Here is a 25438-nt window from a genome sequence, read left to right on the forward strand (position 1 = left end):
CGCCGCTGCTTAAAACTTCTCGCGCCTGCACCATTACTTTTTGCGACTGCATGACGACTCTTCGCAACTTCCCGATCAGTCCTCGCGGCTGCTCGATCACTCCAAGATACTGCACACGAATACTCTTTCTGCCAGAGGAAAATAATACATATTCATAAGGAATTAGGAAAACAACAACGATAACCTGTTGCGCCTGGCGACGGTCTAAAGTTGCACGCTCGGTCTCTCTAACCTTCACCAAAATCGGTGCATTAAATTATTATTTTCTTATAAACGGTGAATTTTTGGGACTTGGACCTATGGGGACTTATGATCCTGAGATAATAAATTACATCATATCAAGTTTTCATCCCATTTCACTGGGAACCACAATCCCATTTAAAATCCGGGGTCTTTTAAAAACAAGACAACAAACGAGTACTTGGCAGAGCAAGGAATTCACCACTCGTACTCACCGCCATATCACCCGTAGGTGCATCCAGTGGAGCGAATAAACTGCACTGTCAAGAAAGCAATTTCCATGTTTACTCAAGATAATCATCGAGCATGGGACGAGTACCTCAATGAGATAACGTTCTCCCTCAACATCGCAGTATATGAATCTACGAGGGCTTCGCCCGTGATGATGAATTTCGGCAGACACCCGAAAGTGCTGGCATCTTTTAGAGGGAAAGAAGATCAAGAGGCTGCACAGTAGGAGGCTGTGGGAGCGTGGCAAAACCGCCTCGCCAAGCTGCCAGCTCTGCACGAGCGTGTAAAGGCCCCGTTCATCACGGCAAAATTGGGTTTTCCGTTCATAGGCCCATATACGATTACGGCCCAAGTTGGCTCGAATACATTTTAGCTGACCGATAAAAAAGGAAGAGTGGAAAAGCTAGTGTCGGCCGAAGAAATGAAGTTCTTTTATGACAAAGACGACGAAGTGGGGGACGACGATGAGTCTCGATCACACCTTGAGCGATGAAGGCGATGAGCGACCCGCCAGAAGCGTGTGAACTCGAGTCTGAGATCAAGCCGACGGATGCAGTGGCGGACGATGCATGGCTACGTCTGAAGTCACCCGGGCGTGAAGCGGTCGCACCAATGCTCGGAACGAGCCGCACACAAGAAGATCTTGGCAGAGATCCCACGGGACCGCAAGAAAAACTAGGTGAAAGAAGAAAATGTAGAAAAGATGATTGCTAGAGGGAATAAAAAGTACCTCGTTTCCTCTATATCCTGTGTGTTCTCAATTGACTATCTGATATCCCATTTCACTGCATCCTAGCATCGTAATCTTTCACATAATCGCGCGACGGCACACAGTTTACCAAAATCCACTTTTTATGGCCAAAATTCGCTTGACAAGTTAAATCGCAATCGTTCTTGATGAAAAAATTGCAAAATACTCTTACGATAATTTCCGTTCATGTAGAACTGCTTATATTTAATAACGGGTTATATACCCTTTAAGAAAAATAGACCCCTTCGAGTTTCTAAAATGCCGATTAAGTGTTGGTGGTTTATGAAATAAGGATCTAAAATTTATATTTTATCAGTTTAGAGTTCAAAGATCCAAAATCAGCGGATATATATATATATAAAAAAAATTAACTCTTAAAAAAGTAAAAGGTTAGGCGAGTTTGATATATTCCGCAATAAAATTACAGATAGAAAAGAACTGAGATCAATCAAACAACGTTAACTTTATTCATTATAGATTATATTTAATCTTAATGAAGCAAAGAACAACTCTCAAGATAATTACTACGTCACTTGCTATGCCCGTTTTATTTTGTTTATTGGTGAACAACTAAATTTTCCTTTTATATATATTAGAACTAGATCCTTTTACTAACTAACCTTTTACTTTTTTAAGAGCTAATTTTTTTTTTGAGATTTTAATCCTTTTTTTTAAATTGTTTAGAGTATTTCATATTCAAAGTCGTAACAATAAAATATAAGCATCTATAGCACCATTCGACGACAGTGTTTTTGTAACATTTTTATTACTAAGATGAAATCACTGATTGTTCTAATATACATCACCTTCAGAAGACACCAGAAACCACGGGGCTAACTACCTAGACGTCGTTATCGGCCACCTTGTACCTCTAGGCACCTTCCTCGAATGATTTCTACACCTAGACACAAAAAACCACGGAGCGCGCCACCTAGACCTTGTCATCGGCTACTCTGGCAAGCTAGTTACTGTCACAGCTCTGGAACGCAGAGTATGCACTGGCAACCTCTTAATTCAAAATATCGTAATATATTATTATATTTTCTTGAGAAAGCAATTCTCATCTGTATATAGCTTTGCGGCTAACTGAACGGTCCTTTCACATTTCGGGCTGAAGAAGAAAAATGTAATTTTAGCATTGTGGATTATACACTCACATATTATAAAAATAAGCAGCCTTTTCACTAATATTTTTGTTGGAAATCATAGTTTAGTTCAGAAAACATACTAATAAGCCAAAAAATCTTACGAACAGTAACAATAAGCATTTTTTTCTGTATCATGAAAAATCCGAACACCGATATAGAAGTAAATAGTGTCACGGTCGCCGCGGCTTCGTCTGCTTCTCAAACTCTCCTTCGTGGCGCTACCGCGCCACTTGATATATATATATATATATATATATTTCTTCTTTCTTTTTTTTCTTTTAGAGTTTTAGAGATTTTAGTAAACATTTCGATTATTACATTCTCATATGTTTCCCTATTTTTCTTTTAGGTTCCCTGGTAGAAACGTTCGCTAACCATTCGCCAACGGCTGGCCAATTTTATGAAGTTTGGCCAACAGTTCCGGCAGCTATTGGACAACAGACACGATTATTTCGTCAAGCTTTTACACTATCCATTGGGCAACGGTTGTCCAATTTTAAAACTCGTACAAAAAGATAATAAATCATCAATGCCTGCTCAAATAATTTATTAATATGAATAATTTATTATATCTCGGTCCTGTAGTAATTAAATTTATGTAAGAATACAAAATCTATTAATTTTACTATCTGAAAAGTCGCGAACATTTACTAATCTGTGTCGTGATTCTGACAACAGATTAAATAGAAAGATTTAAAATTTGTATAATAATTCTCAATTATGATAGTTCAGGTCCGGGATACCAGGTAGTGGAGGTTTATCGCAATAAAGAGATTTTTGTTCTTTATAACAAAAATAAATATATTCAAATAAATAAATAATAGAATATTGCGTATATCTTGCATATATTCCAAGTATCACAAAAATTAAATGGGTAAATCCGTTTTGATTTTTACAAACAAAAATAAACAGATACGCGTTTAAGTTGCGTAATCTGATTTGAATCGTATTGTTACAAGAAGAGATTTTATGCAGATACGCTTAAATTTGCGTTATCTGATCGTATTCGAAATTTTACAAGTTTAAAGTAGGTAACGAAATTTTTCTAAATTATTTTGACAAGAATGAGAATTTTTCTAAGTCTAGGACTGATACGCTTTATGATGCGATATCGTGTCTAACTCGAAATTTTTATAAGTGTAGAAATATTCGAAAATATTTTACATTTAACATTCACACCTATGTACACTGCGCGTGAATTGATTCACGGTATTATTACTATCGCCATGACTGTCGCTATGACAGCTACATGAAAACTCCTCCTTTGTTGACTATGGCCATGTGGCTTTTTTGTGACGGTCAGATTTGGTAGCAATACCGTGGATCAATTCACGCGCAGTGTACAAAACCCATTCATACAAATAATTTATAATATGCGCGTGCTGCGCCGCCGCCGCCGCTTCTCCTTCTCTTGCGCTACTGCGCTCGCCGCTTCTATATACATATGTTGTGTTGCGCGCTCTCCCTCTTCTTTCGGTTTTGCTGCTACCGCCGCTCGCTGGCTCGTGGTGAGCTTCAGGAACTGCATGAGTGACTTGCATATATCATAATAAAAAAAATTGCAATAATTGCGGAATCGTTGGCAATGTTTGCAAATATAAATAAAAAAATTGTGGGTCCCTTAGTTTTTTAATGATAAATAAAAAACTTTTTTCGTTGCGAGAAACCCATAATATATGGTTTTCTCAACAGATACATATTAATTGCGGATTGCAAATATATAACTTTATTTGCGTAATTTGCTATATTTATTTAATTAATTTAATTTTAAAATTTAATTTGTCCAATGCGCAGATTTTTGCTTCTCGCATAGCCCGCGTAGGTGGCTCTGATATAGCACCTTCTGTTAGGACTCAAAACAATGAAAATAAATAAATGCAAGTTACTAAATATAAGTATAGATTCGTGTTAGAATAATCCTTGTTGGATGGTTGGTGAGGAGAACTCGTGATTAAACAAGGCTCTAATATTCTATTATAACTCTCTTTATTTTCTTCTTATATATATATATATATAACTCGGGCGACGGAGCTGTTGCTTCGAGAGCGGTCGGCAGGAGAGTGAGTACTTTGCAGAGCACGCGTAAATACCTAGTGCTGCCCGCATGGTGGCGCTAGATTAGCCCTGTAGTTTACTATAGACAGCAAGCGGCGCGAAGACTCGCCAACACTCCCTCCCTTCGGGGCGCTTGTCCTCCTGTACGTCTGCGTTTTTTATTCTCTGAACTTTACTCTGAATTAGTTTCTCCTTGGTTTCCTGTATCTGAAATATGTACAAAAATTCTTATTCGTCTGATATATATATATATATATATATATATATATATATATATATATATATATATATATGTATAAATAAAACTCTGAAAATTATAATTAAGTGTGAATTTCTATGTTCAATATTTTATCTCTGAGGTATTTATGAGTATCATTAGGCAGAGGTTTAGTCATAATATCTGCCACATTGTCGGTAGTAGATATCCATTTAACTCTGATTTGTCCCTTTAGGATACACTGTTTTATGTAGTCTCCGTGTGTTTCTGCCATGTGACTTTTACTACCTGTCTTTTCTCTGATTTGTAGTTTTCTCTGAATTGTTTCCAGATCATCATCAAAGTTTTTCAACTTGTGATTTCCTTCCATCTGAGTGCAGTCCCCTGCAGATTTGTTATCGCACCACATGGTAACAGGATACATAGTTTTCCCTGTTATATCTCTGATAGCTTTATCCAACGATACAATTTCTTGGCAAGCATTACTCATTGCCAAGTACTCAGCTTGGCAGGTAGAGAGTGATACGTAAACTTGTTTATAGCTTCTCCACATAATTGAGTCGCCATACAATTTTATTACATATCCTCCAGTTGAAGATGAATCTTCACAATCTCTAAAGCTAGCGTCTGTCATTGCTTCCATATACTCATTTTCTGCTCTGAAAATCAAACCTATTTCTGAGATTTCTCTGAGGTATCTGAAAATCCTTTTTACTTCCTTCCAGTCACTTTCAGTGGGTGACAGCTGTTTTCTTGATAGAAAGTTTACTGCAAATGCAATGTCAGGTCTGGTGGCACCTGCCAGATATAGTAAGCTTCCTATAGCTTCCCTATACGGTGCATGAGTTGCTATCTGAGCTTCTTCTGAATTTATGAGTTCTCTTTTTCGAACCTGTCTTGTAACCATAGGTGTTTTCTGTGGCTTACTATCTTTCATATTGAAACGTTCAAGACATTTCTCTATGTACTCTGATTGTGACAGTTTTAATATTTTCTGATCTCTGTCTCTGGTTATTTTCATGCCTAAAAATAATTTAGGTTCTCCTAAGTCTTTTATCTGAAAGGTAGAACATAATTTTTCTTTTATCTGTTTTAGTTTCGTCTGATTGTTGCCTGCTAGAATGATGTCGTCTACATATAGCAGTAATACTACCATCTGATTTTGTAATCTCCACGTGAACAGACATGGTTCATTTATGTCCTTTTCTAGTCCAAGTTCCAAAGAAACTTCTGAGAAGCGTTTGTTCCATCGCTTGGGACTTATTCTGAGGCCATACAAGGATTTTTGGAGTTTACATACTTTATTTTTCTTAATGGATGGGTCTATTTGTATACCATCTGGTATTTCCATGAATATATCGTCTTCAAGCGTTCCATTCAGAAATGCTGTCTTGACGTCCATCTGATAAGCAGTTAAATTTAACTTATTAATGATTGCAAAAGTCGCTCTAACGATTGGCAATCTTGAGACTGGTGCGTAAGTTTCTCTGAGTTCATATTCTTTTCTATCCTTGAATCCTCTGATAACTAATCTTCCTTTGTAAGTCGTCTGACCGTCTTCTGAGATTTTCCTTTTGAATACCCATTTGGAATCAATGATGTGTGCCTTTTTGCCATCTTTGTCTAGAGAGGGTCTGTCTACTATTGTCCACACATTGTTGTCTTCCATAGACTTTAACTCTTGTTTTATTGCTTCTGACCATTTATGTTTGTCGTCTGATTCAATAGCTTCTTTATAACCTCTGTTCGTTCGTGCTATAAAAATATGTCCAAGTTCATCTTCTTCTGAGTGTGTATCTCTGGTTTCTCCAGTTGGAGTAGATACTTGTGGCAGATCGTGATTGGTATTTTCTACTTCGACTACTGCTTCTCTGAGATGTGTCCAAGTTCGTCTGTTTGTCTTGGCTTTTCTTTTTAGACAAGGTCGCTTTTCTGGTTCAGGTTTCTTAGCCTTTGAATCTTCTGAATTTTTGTCATCTGCTTTTCTCTTCTGATTTTTCTCTTTCTCTGATTTTGAATCTTTTGGTATATCTGGTTGTGTTTTGACAACATCTGTTGATATTTCTAGTGTCTCTGATTTTTCTCTTAGGTCAGTTTTATACACATCCCTATACACCAGTTTTTCATTAAATCTCACATGTCTGGATGTAATGAATCTCTGAGATTCAGAGTGCCACAAAACCAGTTTGAGAATATCCAACCATGACGGATGCAACATCTCTCCGTAGGACCGTTGGGTCAAGTGCGTTTATGACTGCAAACGCGAGAAGATGCAGCGAGGTCTCACGGGTGTAGTGCAAGCCCGTGATGACAACAACACTATTTGAGATCTGCTCCTGCCGTCGTTTGACCTCAGCCAGCTCACTGCGGAGGCTGCTAATTTCCGCAGCGCTGCTGCTGTTGTTGTTGTTGTCTTGCTGCAGTGCTGGGCTCCTCGATGAGAGATCTTGGACTTGTGCCTGCAACTCGGTGATGGTGGACTCAGCATAGAGAGAGAGAGAGAGAGAGAGAGAGAGAGAGAAAGAGAGAGAGAGAAAGAGTACGGGAAGCCAGCACCTCCTGGGCTAGCGAGGCTTCCGCTGGGGGACGGGAGACTAGTGTTCGTCTCTCCTACACCAGGTAAGAACCTTTGGGTTTCTCGGGATACTCTCGGTGCGAGCCATTAGGCCGCCGAGAGAAGAGAGAGAGAGAGAGAGAGAGAGAGAGAGAGAAAGCCGCGGGTGTGTGAGAAAGAGTGAGCGAGACGAGAGAGGCATCGGGGCGTCCGAGAAATCCTCATTGCTCGGTAGCAGCAGGTCGGGCTTGCTGCCAACGCGAGGCAAAGCCTGTGCGCGCGAGCTCCGAGAAGAGCGAGAGAGAGAGAGAGGGAGAGAGAAGTAGAGAGGGGGGAAAGCAGATAGCTACACCGGCGTCGGTTCAGGCATCGCCGTGCCGGGACCGCTGGCGCGAGCTGTTGGTGAGCGCGCAGCTACGTGTATGCGTGCCCGAGAGTAGAGAGAGGGGACCGCGTTGGTTCGGCCGACGACGCCGCGGTAAGCGCGCGGTGCTCGCGATTATACGTACGGGAGAGAGAGAAAGAGGGAGAGAGAGAGCGCGCCGGCCGCGTAGCTACTCGAGCGGGTTGCGCCGAGCCGAAATACGGGTGTGGGAGAGAGAGAGAGAGAGAGAGCAGACGGGTCAGACTACGCGACGTCAGAGGCGAGAGCTTCGAGGCGCGCGCGTGTATAAGTGAGAGTAGAGGTGTGACGGCGAGCCCTGCGTGGCTACAGCGTCGCAATTGGCAGCCAACTGTAACGAGCAGAGAAATGAGGAAAGCTCGTCAGTAAGCTCAAGAGCGGGAAGAAGTTCGGCTGATAGCGAAAGAGAGAGTGAGAATCGGTATCAGGAAACGAACGAACGCCTGAATGAACACGTGACTCGTATAGGGGAACTCCGCGCGAATGGAATGACCTACGAGCAAGCCAGAGAGAGGGCTCTTGAAGAGAAGCTCGAACTTGAGGGCCATCGCGTTTTTAATCAGGCGATGAATGAGTTCGATATAGAGGTAGAGGAAGAAGAAGTGCGACGACGGCATCAACGCAATCTACAACAAGTCCGTGAAGAAGCATGGAACAAGGCGCGCCAAGTGATTCGCCAGCAAAACAGTTTGCGTAAAGAGGAAGAGATGAGACCGGAAAGTCTCCGGCGAACCTCGACGCAGGCTATAAAACGGCCAACATTGCAGTGTCAGAGGTGGGGGAAGGAAAAAATTGCGGAGCCTGTTAGTCAGTCAGAGAAACCAGAGAGAAGAGAGAAAACTGTTCTTAGACAGAACGAGGCCAACCGACAGGAGTTCGGAGAGTCAGTCGGATGTCCCTCACACGAGCGAGAGTCGCGCGAAGAGGACCCGGAGAAGCGAGCTGGGGCAGGGAGGAAGGAGAGAGAGAGAGAGTGCCGCGAGAGTACGAAGTCCAAGAGGATGCTTGAGTCTATTGAGCGGCAGCGACAGCGAATTCGAGCATAGCTCGAATCATGCGTCGACGGGAAGATTCTCGGTGCGAGGTTCTCGGAATGAGAGGATGGATAGCGCCCGAGATATCACCAAAAAACTCAAGGACTGGGGTTTCCAGTTTTCCGACGAAGGCCGAAACGAGGACCCAGAAGAGTTTTTGGAGAGGTTGCCGAAGTGATTGCCGAAGAGGTACTCGAGCTTCGGATATCGATTGGATAAACGTCTTGCCTTGTATTTTTCAGGGCGAGGCGGGCCGTTGGTTCCGAGCCAAGAGAGAGAAAATTCAGACGTGGACGGAGTTTTGTCGAGAATTCAGGCACCGCTATGTCACTGAATATAACAGGGAAGATTTAATGGAGGATTTGAGGAGGAGGACGCAACACAAAGGTGAGAAAATCACAACGTTTCTCGCCAAATTTGAGTACATTGTGTTACGCTTCCATCGACCTCCATCCAAAAGGGAATTGTTGCAGATAGCGTATCGCAATATTCTACCCGAGTATCGGAAGGCTATCGGTGATAAGCTCATTGATAGCTTGGAAGATCTCGAGAAGTATGGTCGCCGGTGGGAGAAGCAGCGAGACTTGGATAGTCGATATGCTCCGCCATTGCCAGCCGAGAAGATGCACGTTCCCGGCGCGGCATATACAGAAAGGGTGACTAAGCCCAAGGTCGCTGCAGTCGAGACGGTAGAAAAGGAGAAAGAAAGTGAGGAGACTCCGAAGAAGGGCAAGAAGTCGAAAGCTAAGAAAGCTACGACTTCAGCGTCCGCTTCGGAGTCGGAAAAAGTCGCGAGTGCAAGCACTAACGCCGGCTCTGGTAATAAATCAAAGCCGACGGGAAAAGATGCTGCATCGAGCCAGGATTCGGGCAATAAACAGAAGGGCGGAGGAAATCAACCACGCACCGGAGGGAATCCAGCGGCGGGGGCGGGTAAATCGCCCTGAGGACCGACCAACGTGAGCGCGGGAGAGTTTATCGGCTCGTGCTTCACGTGTCACCGTGTAGGTCATCGCGCCTCACAGTGTCCCGAAGTAGTCTGCTACAGATGCAGAGAGAAGGGGCACATCTCGAGGAACTGCACAACCCCTCCGACGGCGCATGCGAATTTGACTCCTGCACCATGGATTACGGACGCCCCTAAGACCCATTGTCGGTGGTGCGGACGAGAAGGCGTCACTTTACTCTCGTGCCCCGACTGTCGTGTGATAACTACAGCTTTGGGAAACTTGAAGTTGGGGGCCCAGAAATAAAGAAAACGGCGCACCCAGAACAAGAAAGAACGGGAGGAAAGGAGACTAGAGGAGTTACGTTCGCTCAGCCACTCGTAAAGCTCGACGAAACCGAGAGGAAAGACGAGGAAGAAGCGCGCCGGTTTGCCAAGTTGAGAAAGGTTGAGGAGAAGGCCACGAGGTTACTGAGCGAAAACGAGAAGGGAGAGAGGAGAAGGTGGGATCTGACCGCAGACCAATTAGACATTAGAGGCTGCCAATGGTTCAAACCGTTAGGAGTAGAGAAAGAGAGCGAGAGACGGAACGCTGCGAGGAGCGAAAAACTTCAAAGCTCGCCGAAACCGCTCTTTGTACCAGACATTAGCGCAAGGGAAAGTGCGGATGAGGGAGAGGTGGTAGCCGGAGCAAACACGGAAAATAGAAATTTCCTATCAGTGAGCCTAGGCGGACATGTGTATCAAGCACTGCTCGATCCTGGGGCAACTCTATCGTTGATTGGCCCAGAAATCGCCCAGAAGTTCGATTGCGACGTGCGACTGGAAAGAGGTTTGTGGCGGACGGAAGAAGGTGAGTGGCGACCATTTGCTGATACAAACAACAAAGAGGAAGCTACCGTGTACGCGGAGTGTGCCGGCCTGTCGATTATCACGGAGGAGGAGCGTGTGGAGGTGAGAGAGTTAATGGAAGGGATCCTTAAAGACCAAGGCTCGTCGATAGGACTCACGCATCTTACGGAGCACCATATCGAGCTGATGGACTTCACGCCGATTTGGCATAAGCCTCGGCGTGAATCTCCAGCAAAACAACAAGCCGCGGTCGAGGAAGTTGAGAGATTGTTCCTTGAAGGAATCATAGAGAGATCGGCGAGCGATTATACGAGCGCACCTGTCATGATCCGCAAAGCCGACGGAACATGGAGGTTTTGCGTCGACTATCGAGATCTGAATCGAGTCACTATTAAGGATGAGCATCCAATACCTAATATGGACTCGATTACAGATAGGCTACGCAGTGCTCGTTATCTATCAAAGATCGACCTGAAGCAATCCTATTATCAGATCCCGTTGTCGCTAGAGAGGAAGTATACGGCTTTTTCTGTGCCGGGCTCAGGCCTGTGGCAGTTTAAGCGTATGCCGTTCGGTCTGCGTAACGCGCCCAGGACCCAGCAGTGACTAATCGATGCTTTGTTTGGGCCTGCGTGCGAGCCAGCAGTGTTCGCCTACCTCGATGACCTGGTGATCGCCACGGAGACTTTCGAAGAGCACCTAGAGTGGCTCGAATTTGTCCTGAAGCGACTCACGGGCGCGGGGCTAGTCATGAATGAAGAGAAGTGCGAATTCTGTTGTTCGCAGATCAGGTGGCTGGGTTTCTTACTGGACAAGGAAGGACTGCGTCCTAATCCCGAAAGGGTAGAGCCAGTGAAAAACTTTCCGGCACCGAAAAACGTCAAACAATTGAGACCATTTCTGGGCATGTTGGGCTGGTATTCGCGCTTTATCGAGCGCGAATCCGAGCTCAAAGTCCCGCTCGTCCGACTGCTTCGAAAAGATCAGAAATAGGAGTGGGGAGATGAGCAACAAGAGGCTTTTGAAGCTCTCCGACACGCGCTCACCGTGGCCCCTGTACTTGCTCGGCCTGATTTTACAAGGCCATTCAAAGTGCAATGTGATGCCAGTGGCGCGGCTATCGGGGCCGTTCTGACTCAAGACCATGACGATGGCGAGCACCCGATAGTGTATATCAGTCGTGTACTAACTTCTGCCGAGAGAAATTACACGACGACGGAGAAAGAGTATTTGGCAGTGGTCTGGGCTATCAGAAAGCTGGGTACGAGTTCAGCGTGATAACAGACCACAAAAGTCTGCAGTGGCTGAGGAATTTGAAAGATCCCAGCGGTCGTCTAGCAAGATGGGCAATTGAGTTGCAACAGTGGCAATTTGACGTGATTTATCGAAAAGGTGAACTAAATCACTTTCCGGATGCGCTAGCCTGAAGCGACGACAATGGCGAGGACGCTGTTGCCGCTTTCGAGGAGGTACAAGATCCGGAATATTTAAAACTGCGAGAGCAAGTTGAAAAATTCTCGGAGAAGTACCAAGGATGGCGTATCGAAAATGAAGTGCTTGATCGTTGGCACAAGGATGCCTTGCTGGACCCGATAACACACCGCGAGGAAGCGTGGAGATTGGTAGTGCCGGAGGAACTGAAGGAGAGAGTAATAAGAGATGCACACTGTCCGCCTTCCTCGGGTCACTTGGGAATAAAGAAGACCTATGACCGAGTGGCTCGAGAGTACTATTGGCGAGAAGCCTATCACGACGTGTACAAGTTCGTACAGTCGTGCGAGGAGTGCCAAAAATATAAAACGGCGCAAAGCGGAGCGAAAGGGCTCATGGGACGGCCTTGGGCTATCGTCGCAGCTGATCTCATGGAGTTTCCTCCGAGCAAAAATCGATTCAAATATCTAGTCGTGTTCCAAGACTTGTTTACACGCTGGATCGAATTGAAGCCGTTGAGGAAGGCGGATGCGAAGTCAGTAGCCAGAGCGTTTGAGGAGTTGATTTTATTCAGGTGGGAAACCCCTGAATATTTTCTAATCGATAACGGAAAGGAGTTCGACAACCAACACTTGAAGAAGGTGTTGGAAGTCTACGGTGTGAAACATATCACCACTCCGCCTTATCATCCTCAGGCAAATCCCGTCGAGCGTACGAATCGCACGCTTAAAACGATCGCGATGTATGTAAAAAACGATCATCGCGACTGGGATTTGCATCTCCACGAGTTTCGTCATGCCATTAACACGGCGACGCAAGCTTCTACTCGAGTCTCTCCTGCGTTTCTCAACTACGGGCGACATCCTCGTCCGGTGTTGAGTTTACGAAGGGAGCCAGATGAGTGGGTGGACAGGATGAAGAGATTAGATATGCTGCGAGATTTAGTGGTGGAATACAAGAGCGCTGCAACCGAAAAACAAGAACGCGTTTATAACAAGGGACGGAAAAACACGTAATTTCAAGTAGGAGATGAGGTCATGCGAAAGACCCATGCCCTATCCGACGCAGCCAAGAGTGTTTCTAAAAATCTAGCTCCGCACTGGGAAGGCCCGCATGAGGTTGTCGAGGTTAAATCCCCGATAGTCTATGTACTAGGCTACGGTGACGGAAAATCGTGACGGTTGACCAAGGCTTACGTGGATGAACTTAAGCGCTGGGTTCCGCCGCGAAAAGCTAAGCAAAAATACTAATTCATTTGTGTTTTTAGGATGGAGTGACCAGAGGACGAGAGAGAGACGGCGCCAACCGGCCCGCCACCGACCAACATCGCACCACCACGTCCGACGTTCGCCCAGGAAGCGAGATCACCAGCAAGACTGCCAACGCCAGCAACGTCGTCGACGCCTCTGCAGGTTTCAGGGGCGGGGATAACCAGCCTGAGGATCGGCACGACCGCACCAAGGCTGCGCCTGCGCCAATCCACAGCTGGTCTGATGACGACGCCAGCGAGCAGCCAGCAGCGAGATGGGAGCAACGAGGAGAGGCCAAGGACGGAGACGATCACAAACCTAAGCCAGACGATCTCGACAGGGGCAATTCCCCGGTGTTTGGACCTAATCCGAGAGGAGGTCGAGAAAGAGAGAAGGAGAGTAGGATTCGGATGGAGAGGCAGTAGCCATCCGCCGAGTCACAAGAGAAAGAGAGCTCGGAGGCAGAGGAAAGCAGACGGGCGCAGAGGGAGTTGGAGTTGTACGTCGCCAACTCTCCTGTTGTTCCCGCTGCCGCCCCTACTCCGAGGGGCCAGACCAGAGTAGACTCGGGCGAGGGTCCACCGACGAAGAAGAGGAGGAAGAATAAGAAGAAGAAGAGCAAACATCCTCCTCAGCTCACGAAAGAGGATTACGTCTCGGCGTATTTATCCAGCTCGGACGACGATGAACCGGGTTCGCCGATCAGGGGTTTCTTCGGCGGTGTCTACTCTGGAACGGCCAAGATAGATTGGGACAATTGGTCTCCGATCCATCATCAGGAGGAAGAGGACCAGACACCGGAACCCAACGAAGACGAGAGGAGGAGAGGAGAGGAGCAACAAGGAGAGGAAGAGAGAAGAAATGGAGCACAGAGAAAAAGAGGCCAGAGAACGAGAAGAAGAAGAGCGGCGAGCCCGAGAAGAGGAGCAGCGACTACGCGAGGCCCGCGACGACGAAAAGCGGCTCAGAGCTGAGCAAGCTGCTGCCGCGGCAGAGGTAAGAAAGAGAAAGAGCGAGAAGGAGAAGAAGGAGAGAGAGGAAGCTGAGCGTCGTCACCAAGAGGAGCAGCGAACACGAGACGAAGCTGCCTCCACGCCCGTCGACCAGGAGCAGATGGAAACCGATCCACCAGCATCCGCTGCAACCCCGGAGAACGACATGAGCCGGGAGGAGGCTGTAGCAGCGAGGAACGCGCGACGCAACGCAACCAGAGCCGCCCGGAGAAGGGAAGCGAGGCGTATACAGAGAGAGAGACGAGAGAGGAGACCGACGCCTGCCTACCAGCCCGAGACCAACCAGTCCCTGGGGCGAGGACAGCGACCAACGGCTCCGACGAGAGAGAGAGAGATTAGATTAGATTAGATTAGATTTATTTGACGTACAATATGTTGTACGATAAATTGTATACAGCAGCAATAGTAGTACAGCAAAAATGTGTATTGTGAAAGTATGATAATGTGAAGATGGGTCAGGCGAGAGTGTGTGCGTTTGCGTGAGTGTGTACAGGCGTGTGTGTGTGTGCGTTTGAGTGAATGTGTACAAGCGAATTCAAGTGTTTGTGTTTTCAAGCTCAAGAAAGTGCTCTTTAGCTAGTCTCTTGAAACCTGAGACAGATGTAGTGTTACGAATGTGAGATGGTAGGTTGTTCCATAGGTATGAGGCGCTGATATGAAACGAGTTCCTCAGCGTCTCCGTCGCGAATGTCGGAATATCCAGAGGTATCACCTCCCCCCTAACAGGCCGAAGTGTCACGCGGAAGTCAAAGTATGCCAGTACGTATGATGGTACGGCTGTGTTAAACATTTTTCTTAGGAAACAAACAGTGAAATACTTCCTGCGTCCGGCAGTGGTTAGCCACTGCAACTCCCGCCTGTATGGGGAAATGTGCTCATCTCTTCTTACACCATAGATGTACCGAATTCCTGTATTCACGAGCCTCTGAAGTTTTAGGTCGAGTTCCTGCGTCAGGTCACAATATACGAGGGAACAGTAGTCTATAAGAGGAAACAGGAGGGCCTGCACTAAGTGCTTGCGCAACCTGAGATTGGTGCTTTTCCTGAAAAAGTAAAGCCTGTACATTAGTGTGTGAGCACGCTTACACACTTGTGTAATATGCTCCCTCCACGTAAGCTTAGAGTCGAGCACCAGAGAGAGAGAGAGAGAGAGAGAGAGAGAGAGAGAGAGAGAGAGAGAGAGAGAGAGAGAGAGAGAGAGAGAGAGAGAGAGAGAGAGAGAGAGAGAGAGAGAGAGACGCGAGGAACGTCATCGAAGATCGTTCGGCAAATCGAACAAGGAGTCGCTCCTCCAACCGCAGGACCTTGCCCGTAAAGGAAAGGGGAGCGTGGTTCGGAGGACTCCGACCGATTCCGACAAACCCGACGATCGACCCGGCCCCGTACAGTTGTTTTAACTGTTGGCAGCCGGGCCATGGTGTTACCCAGTGTAACAAGGGGATCACCCGTGACTTCTGCGGCAATTGCGGAAAACACGGAGTCCAGGTGACCAGCTGCCCTCGATGCGCCGAGGCCTTTCGGAGCCGCCAGCAGCGAGGAGGAGGTTACGTTTCCATCGAGACGGCCAGTGGCGTCGACATCGCCGAAGAGAACTGGGACGAACCCGATGACCGGCAGCGAGAGGAGCCGGAGAGACGGGACCATCGCCAGCGAGAAGAGCGAGAGGCCCGCGAGCGTCAAGAGAGAGAAGAGAGAGAGAGAAACGAGAAGCGAATGATCGCCGCATACGAGAGGAAAGGCAGCAGCAGGAAGCGAGGTATCGGAACGAGGTCGAAGAGCTGGTGATACGAGAGCTGTATCAACAGCTATACCAACAGCAGGAGAGGGAGCGTATCCGCTGTCTCCGCCCAGAAGAAGACACCCAGAATTACCAGATCCACGTAGTCAGGGATGTCCCTAACTATAGCAAGCAAGAGGAGAGAAACATCCTCCTTCAAATCTTGCGAGGCTTAGAAGGAGTATCACCTGAGACGAGAGAGCTCGTCCTTTGGCGCATTTACGGAGGACGTCGCGAGGATCGAGCAGAATAGAGTCGAGAGGAGAGAGAAGAGAGCCACGAGAAAGACACGAGGGAAGAGAAGTCAGGGTTCCGGTTGTGCTCCAAACGCAACTCCGGGGTGAGTGGGAGGATGTAGGGTGGCGCCCCCGCCCAACTTAAAACGCACTCCAATGGGAATGAGTTGGACGGTCCTTTTCCTGGACCTACGATGGGGTCCGTCTCTCTTGGGGGGTAGCAAAGTTAAGGGAGGGGGATTGCGACGTTGTACGTACGAAGAAAAGGCGATCGGTTCCAGCGAGGCCCGCGTTTTCTCGGACGCGAGCTACGTCCCGGGAATTCGTGGAATTCGCTGGCCGACGTACCCAAGGGGGGAGCTCGCCGGTTCGAGCTGGCGCGAGACGAACAGCCAATCAGCGCGTCTCGCGCCTCGCGCGGCCAATCGGGCTACGTTATCAGCCGGGCCCGACGGCCGACGGCGAGACACCGAGCGCGCGCGCGGCAGAGCGACTCGGCAGTTCCTTTCCGAGCCCTGTCGATGACACTTCGACGTGACGAGAGCGCGCGAAAGTGAAGTGCGAGAAAAGAGTGAGAGTGAGAGAGCAGCATTGCCACCGACCTGAACCACCGCCCCGAGGAAGAGATCCCTCCCCGGAAACGACCGTCCAGCCCTTCAGCCAGAGGAAAGCAGCCGGAACGAGAGCCAGGCCTTCATCCCCAACTCTGCAGAGAGAGAGAGAGAGAGAGAGAGAGAGAGAGAGAGAGAGAGAGAGAGAGAGAGAGAGAGAGAAAGAGTACGGGAAGCCAGCACCTCCTGGGCTAGCGAGGCCTCCGCTGGGGGACGGGAGACTAGTGTTCGTCTCTCCTACACCAGGTAAGAACCTTTGGGTTTCTCGGGATACTCTCGGTGCGAGCCATTAGGCCGCCGAGAGAAGAGAGAGAGAGAGAGAGAGAGAGAGAGAGAGAGAGAGAGGGAGAGAGAGAGAGAGAAAGCCGCGGGTGTGTGTGAGAAAGAGTGAGCGAGACGAGAGAGGCATCGGGGCGTCCGAGAAATCCTCGCTGCTTGGTAGCAGCAGGTCGGGCTTGCTGCCAACGCGAGGCAAAGCCTGTGCGCGCGAGCTCCGAGAAGAGCGAGAGAGAGAGAGAGAGAGAGAGGGAGAGCTGTTGGTGAGCGCGCAGCTACGTGTGTGCGTGCCCGAGAGTAGAGAGAGGGGACCGCGTTGGTTCGGCCGACGACGCCGCGGTAAGCGCGCGGTGCTCGCGATTATACGTACGGGAGAGAGAGAAAGAGGGAGAGAGAGAGCGCGCCGGCCTCGTAGCTACTCGAGCGAGTTGCGCCGAGCCGAAATACGGGTGTGGGAGAGAGAGAGAGAGAGAGAGAGAGAGAGAGAGAGAGAGAGAGAGAGAGAGAGAGAGAGAGAGAGAGAGAAAGCAGACGGGTCAGACTACGCGACGTCAGAGGCGAGAGCTTCGAGGCGCGCGCGTGTATATGAAAGTAGAGGTGTGACGGCGAGCCCTGCGTGGCTACTGTGCGTGGGCCAAATATACATGCAATATAACTTAATAACTTGTGTGATTACTTCTTCCTTCTTTCCCCACGTTCTCCCAAACGTCGGCGATTACGCTAAATCCCGCGATTAATGAAAAATCTTGGCGCGTACGAGGCGTCAAGTGTTGCGCAAATGTACTGGGAGGCACAGCGTCGCATCACAATCAGGTGATCAATGCGAAATTTGTAAAAAAAGTAACGTTTTAACAGAGATACAAGTGAAGTATTTGTTATGTTTTGATGTACAAGATACTTCAAATGATGCAATAAATTTAAATTAACTCCAAGCAAAATTATAATTAGATCAAAAAACATTGGTTTTAATGGGTGTGATTGGTTTTCAAGAGCCTATACAAACACAAAAACTACGACACTATATTGCTTATTCCAGAAATTTTAATGGATCCTGGCTTAAATATGATAATGCACAATCAAAAATTTCACGCTTACAAAAAGAAGAATTCAATATAACAATAGCCTTGGTGATATATGTAACATATGACTGAAACTGCACAAATTTTGAAATTACTTGTAAATTTATTTTAACTTTACCACATCATACATGTTTGTTGTTTTCCAAGTACCTTTCTTCGGACATGATATTGTAGATAAACCAATGTGTACCATGCTACTTGATGATATTGATACTAAAATAAGAAAACATAAGATTAAGATATTCCAATAAGGCATTTCATGATTCAATTATTTATTTATTTATTTATTTACTGACCTTTTATACGCTTGATAATTACTAATATGAGGTTCGGAGTTGACGTAAGTACAAAGTACAGTTTTCTATTTTAATATAACGGACATTAATTTGATCAATTCGTCTGAATCTTCATGCATTTATGATTTTGCAAATTCTAAATTTGTATGTTCTTTAAAAATTCATCATTTGTCGTCCATTTCTTACAAATTTTCTTCGTGCTCTTCTGTTCATAAATACACTCTGGATCGCTAGAAATTTGCATCCACATAGAATACATCCTTTGTTAGATTCATAAAAAAACTTAAATTTATATCTAGCTGCCTACATTCTTTCTAGATTCCACATGCCCCGCTTTCATTACTATTGACAGAAAAATAATTTTACAATAGTTTTTACACTGACATCTTAACAATTAAAACGGTTAGCGAAATTCTCATATTTATAAATATAATTTTTAATGCACTAAAATCTAACGACTAGTATATGATGAGTACATTTTTCATTATTTCAGTAACATAGATCACGGTTTTCCTCCAGCATCAAGTATCTAAAACAAGAAAATAAATTATAAGAAATAAGATTTTTTTAGTGACAAAATAAACAGTAACTTTCACAAAACCAATTTCCGTAAGCTATTACCACTCTTCGTCAAAAAGAACATGCTTGATCTTAATCAGGAAATTTGGTGGTATGCTAGGTAATATCGAAGCACTTATGTTCCTCTGTAAGTATGTCTTGCTTTAGCGTCACATTGAAGACGCTTGCGCATTGTGTCAACTAATATTACTGGTACTGGTTCGGACCCGGTTGTCAGAGGGAAATTTATTTTATGCTTGGGATCAGTTATAGCACTGATTTTAGCCCACTGTTGACGGATATGATTAAACGGTGTTACGCCGTAAAGTAGTCTGTCAATAAAATACAACCCAATGACCAAACGTAGGATTTGTAACTTATCTGCTACAGTATTTCGTAAATTTTAAAGTAAGAGTTTCTTGATGAAGCTACTTGTACATGATTTCATGTTGGAATTAATATTTGATTCGATGCCGAAATATATGAGTTTTAAGTTACCTCGTACTATTAAGAGATTAGCTGGTTTTACATCGGAATGAATGACTCATAAAATGACATAAAAAAAGTTTTCTTTATTCCATGATAAACAACTCAAATCTGTATCACCTATTTCCATAACAACATGCATAAACCCAGGGTTGTTTAATCTCACTGAAAAATAGGATATATTAATGAATGATTTTTAATATAATAATACGATAATTAAAAAATAGAAAATACATATTATACATGTGATTAATGCAAGGAGCTTTCAGTCTGTGAAGCATACAAATTTCCTGCAAACATCCTTGAGCTGATTCTTTATCCATTTTACTCGGATTAACACACTTAATAGCCCTCAGTTCTGAACTAGATAAGTCTTGTGCCGCCACAACTACACAACTCATTCACTGGCAAAGTACACCCAAAACTAAATACTGTCGAACTTTGATAGTAATTACTTAATTTTGTCTTGAATTCCATGAATTAATTGGGGGGTGTGCACTCTGACTTTGTTTGACTTGATAATTATCTGCTGTTCTTGCGGCTTACATATTATTATAAGCATTACTATGATACTGCATATTCGGCTTGCATTCAATATATATCGGAATTAACTTGATTCAAATACTGACAATTTTGCATAACCTTCGCTTTTAAAAATTTCATGTTGATTTCGCTTGACTATATTTCCCCTGTCTCTTGAAATTGTTGGGTCTGAATACATTGTTTCTGCTAGTCATCTGCGAATACTTTTACTTTCTCCAGTGAAATACCTAATAATACGTACATAGTTATTGAAAAAGAAAAGAATACTCAAAAAAATGTTAAAAACTTATACAAACCTTGGATTTTCATGTCTAGAACTTTATGATTGAGCAATACTGTTGATGAAGACATTTGACTTTGCATTGGTTGGAGCCATGTGTTGTTGTGATCAATATGAGAATATAGTAGCAGATGTGTGTAGAATTCTTAGCAAATTCACTTCCTATCTTGTTTTGAGAAGTTTGAAAGGTATTTCTATGCGAGTAGCAAGGATTTGATCTAGCAGATCCTTGTAGTTGCTCCATTGGAATATCCATTGCTACCATTGATGCATTCGCTGTCAACTGGGACATTTTGTAGTACGCATTTGGTTTGCCATCAAGGCTATTGTAGCTTTCTCGTCACTCCTTGCGTTACTATGCTGTTTATCAACTTGAAGAAGAAAATCTATGATGCTCATGACTCTCTTGATTTACGACAGAATTGCAAGAATGACGCTTTAGGTCAGGAGAATATTTAGGCTTGGCACTGAAATCACTTTGGTGACACTTTTTAGATCTTAAAACTTAAGTACGCTTGCTCCAGCAGTATGCTTTGATTTAACAGAAGCTTTGTCCAACAGTAACTTTTCTTCCTCGCTCTTTTTTACTACATACTCTAATTCTCAAAGAATCTTTCCTCAACCTTTTGAACAGTGCTTGTAACACTAACAGTAGCAACAGCGGCTTCATCCTTGACTGCAACATCTACTTTAACTATTAGCAATTAAACTAGGTTAGGTTTTGGAATTGTCAGCAGTTTCCTCAGAAAGCGGTTGAAAATCACCTTTAAAATCATGAAACTTCTGAAACTTCGTTTGAATGATTTGAAGTTGACCGTATGGATCATCGTTATCATCGTCACTCTCCTCAGCTGACAACTTCTTCACCAGCACAGGCTTGAACTTTGGTCTTGATTCGGACAGTCGATGCTGAATAGAGTTATCATTGTGCCTTTCTTTTTCATGAAATGAGTGCTCTCCCATGTCGAATGAGTTATCTATATTCTCTTGAGTCCGAAAATAATATTGGCGAACTGGCAAAACACTGAAACAAACGTTGAAAACGTGTAAGTATCCTGATCCGAATCTATACTTATATTTAGTAACTTTCATTTATTTATTTTCATTGTTTTGAGTCCTAACAGACGGTGCTATACCAGAGCCACCTACGCGGGCTATGCGAGAAGCAAAAATCTGCGCATTAGACAAATTAAATTTTAAAATTAAATTAATTTATAATTAAATAAATATAGCAAATTACGCAAATAAAGTTATATATTTGCAATCCGCAATTAATTTGCAAACGAATCAAGTTGGTTTTACCATTCCAGCATATGTATCTGTTGAGAAAACCATATATTATCGGTTTCTCGTAACGAAAAAAGTTTTTTATTTATCATTAAAAAACTAAGGGACCCACAATTTTTTTATTTATATTTGCAAACATTGCCAACGATTCCGCAATTATTGCAATTTTTTTAATTATGATATATGCAAGTCGCTCGTGCAGTTCCTGAAGCTCTCGTGGTGCTGCTGAAGTTGCGCTGTCAGCTGTAGCGCGGGCTTATCCTACTTGAAAATGGGGGAGCGCGATACTCGCGTAAAATCTAAAAATGTATTCAATAAATTTTAATTTTTATTCTGTATAGTTTTTCGCGGAGCTTGTACGGGGCGTTACAACTCTATTATTAATAAAACATTTTTTCTTCATCGTTCTGGAAACAAACTTGACTATTTTTTTTAGTAATCAGAACTAAATTATTTTCTGAGCCAACAATTATCTTGGTTCTACTGACAGATTAATTATCATTGTCGATATATTTTGTTTGTATTACAAACCAATATATTGATTAAGATAACCAAGATTAAATAGTGTTTGTCGCCTCGCGACTACACAAAATACAACCACATAGTTGGTTATGGTTACCAATTTTTCTTAACTAAGTCCACTTGGTTAATGATACCAAAAAAATAGTTATCCCAACCAAGTACTTGGTTATTACAACTAACCATTTTTTTTCCGTGTAGGTAGTGCGCTCCGTGGCTTCCAATGTGTAGATGTAAGTTCTTCTTGAAGATGATGACCACGTTACCTGAGACTCTCGTTGACAATGTCCAGGTGTTCAGCGGAGTAAAAAAATGAAATCTAGTTGACGCGCTCCGTAGTTTTCGATATGTAGATGTCAGTTCTGTTTGAAAATGATGAGCACGTCACCCAGGACTCTCGTAGACGATGTCTAGGTCTTCGACGAAAGAAAAATAATAGAATATAGGTAGCGTGCTCTGTGGAAATAATTACTATGCAAGACTTCAACAAATGTTTGGAAATATTGAAAAATTTTTGGAAAATTTTGAAATTTTTTTGAAAATTTTTTGAAAATTTTAGAAAATTTTTTGAAAATTTTAGAAAATTTTTTGAAAATTTTAGAAAATTTTTTGAAAATTTTAGAAATTTTTAAAAACGTTTAAAATTTTCTCAGTTTTCCCCATTAAACTGCAGTTTTTACTCAACTAGACTGGATATATAGGAATTATTACTAGCCGCTGAGGTTCTCGGACACCTGGACATCGTCTACTATAATTTCGGGAGACATGCTCATCATCTTCGAGCAGAACTTACACCTACACACCAAAAACCACGAAGCGCACTACTTAGCCTAACATTTTTTCCCATAAAAAACATCTGGACAACATTTTTAAGAGTTCCGGGTGACCTGAACAACACTCATGGTGAACATTCACGTAGACATCAAGAGCTTAGCATTTTCTATATATTTGCTATAGGTATATCACAAACTGAAATTAAACATAAATATAATAGTATTAAAATTTCATAACCTTAAATTACTACATTTTAAATTTTTCCGAACTGTTGGTTAAATGTTGGCTAATATTCGTGATAAGCGTTGGACAACATTTTTGGCCAATTATTAATTCACAGGTCATTTTGGTTGGTTTATTTTCTACCAGTGTTGATATTGCTTTATGAGATGGACCTAGAACGCAATTTTAAATAACTATATTTCTGAATAAATTCGAAATCTCTGAGACCTGAACCCGGTATAAGTATAATATATATAAGTATACAATTATTATTACATTCTCTACATTGATGTTGACTGACTTATCAAACATGGTCTTTGCCAATCAGTATTTTATTTTTTTGTAAGAACTTCATATCGATCTAAACTGCTCTCTAAATCATGCTTTTAAATAAGAATTATCTAATTATTTTATTAATATTGCTTGTTTATCTTCGTTTATCTTCATAAAAATTAACGAAGACATACAACATAACATGTGTAACTGAACGACGAGGTAAATTTAACTATATGAAATATGTACGTAAGATCACGGTGGCTCAGCCGGTAGGACACTAGCTTCATAACCTTAAGGTCCCAGGTTAAACTATCAGAAATTCCAAATTTTTTCAGTAATATAATTATTCAAAATTAAGTTCTAGATCTTTCTCACGAATTGATAATCGTAAATATATAAATTTAATAAAGATCTGAGCGCGATAAAGTAAGAACTATAATTATTTATTATTATTACGTTCAAGATCCATCTCACAAAGCAATAACAGTAAACATATAAATCTAATAATGATCAGAGCTCGATAGAGTAAAAAGTATAATTATTTATTATTTTGTAAAAAATATATAATTACCTATAGATTAGTTTAGGAAAAATATTGACAAAGAATTGTAGAAATATAATACGAAATAAAAAAAAAATAAACAAAAAAACTCAGAAAACCTAAGAAAACCTAAGAAAAGTCGTGAAAAATTAAGAATCAGTAAGAAATTTGTCCATTACTATATAACGATTCTGATAATTTCTCAATTTTTTATTCATGTTTTGTAGAATTTCTTAGATTTTCCTACTTTTATTGGCGCTTATTTTGTTCTCTCTGCAATTGTTCACATTTATTAGTTTTTCTTAGTTTTAATTTCTGTCAGGGTTTTAACCAAAATGAAAAATATTTTCGTACAAGATCCGTTCGCATTAAAAGGATTCTTTTGCTGACAAATGAAAAAAAATTGAGCACTACAAATTCTATTTTTCTAAAAAGGAATAATTTTGTCTCCAGCGTAGAAAAAAATTTAATTGAATAAATGTCAATAGATAATAATTCAACAACCAAATTATTCTTTTTAATGAAAAAAGAAAATCTTTTCATTACAAAATTTCATTGCTTAAATTATTATACTTTTACTGTATGCGTTCCCTAAAACGTTTCTGTTTGAGTCAAATGGATCGTTTTTTTTATGACAAGAGGATACGAGGTTTCACAAGTTTAATCTAAACTTAACCCAAATTAATTCTTTTTGAGCCAAATAAATCGTTATTTGAGTCAAGAAGTTTCCTTTTAGTTAAAGATGAAATTGTATTCTAATCAACGTGGTATTTTAAATGAAAAAAAAATTCCTCTTGATTAAAAGAAATTAGTTATTGAGTCAGCATTATTTTTCTTGACTCAAAATGAATTTTACTGAATCAAATTTGTCAAAGTGCATTAATAAATGGTGAGAAAAGCAGACAATGCAAGCATCTGAGTAAAAATATTTAATTGGTTCCGGTCTTATTTTTCGTAACGCTCCTCCCCTCTTGTACTTGCTTTGCGTCATTCTGAATAACATCTATTCCTATAAAGGGTGTGCTGTCAAGCGTATTTAATTTTAACCTTGGAAGTGTATGCATGTAACATCGTATTGTTGATTGTTGAAAATAGATGATAGTGCATTAGGTTCCGTATTTAGGTATATTTAAACATTTTTTCTCATTCAAAGTTGTTTATTAAATGTTAAAAAAAAAGAAAATGAAAATTCGTGAACGTTGACGTATTGTTATTTTAAAGAAATGCTTTTTTCAAAGCATAACTAAGGATTCTATAAGTCTGAGTTTATTTGTTTAAGAAGTTGACCGTCCAGATATATATATATTTATTTATTTATTTATACACACACATGTGGTCATTTCTATAAATTTCATCAGATAGGCGTCGGGGGGGGGGGGGGGGGGGGTCGCCTAATCAGCCCGCCGATTTTTTGGTGTGGAAGTACATTATAAAAACGGCTATTCCTAAAATTTCAGCCCCCTAGCTCCCGTAATAAATTATTAAATTTTTAAATTAAAAAATTTGCACAGGGTTACCTAGTCAATATTTTGGAGTCAAAAAATAGAGATCT

General features: G+C 42.8%; 1 long non-coding RNA gene across 1 annotated transcript; it reads right to left on the minus strand.

Moving 5' to 3' along the window:
• Positions 1-18024: 18024 nt before the first annotated feature.
• On the minus strand, positions 18025-21287 carry LOC116416602. Its single transcript, XR_004226952.1, has 6 exons — positions 20284-21287; positions 19688-20214; positions 19022-19609; positions 18708-18929; positions 18401-18630; positions 18025-18317 (listed from the first exon to the last, which is right to left on the minus strand). It is a non-coding gene; the product is annotated as an uncharacterized LOC116416602 (long non-coding RNA).
• Between the last annotated feature and the right edge of the window lie 4151 nt (positions 21288-25438).

This window comes from Nasonia vitripennis (genome assembly GCF_009193385.2).
Source record: "Nasonia vitripennis strain AsymCx chromosome 2 unlocalized genomic scaffold, Nvit_psr_1.1 chr2_random0011, whole genome shotgun sequence".
NCBI classification, from domain to species: domain Eukaryota; kingdom Metazoa; phylum Arthropoda; class Insecta; order Hymenoptera; family Pteromalidae; genus Nasonia; species Nasonia vitripennis.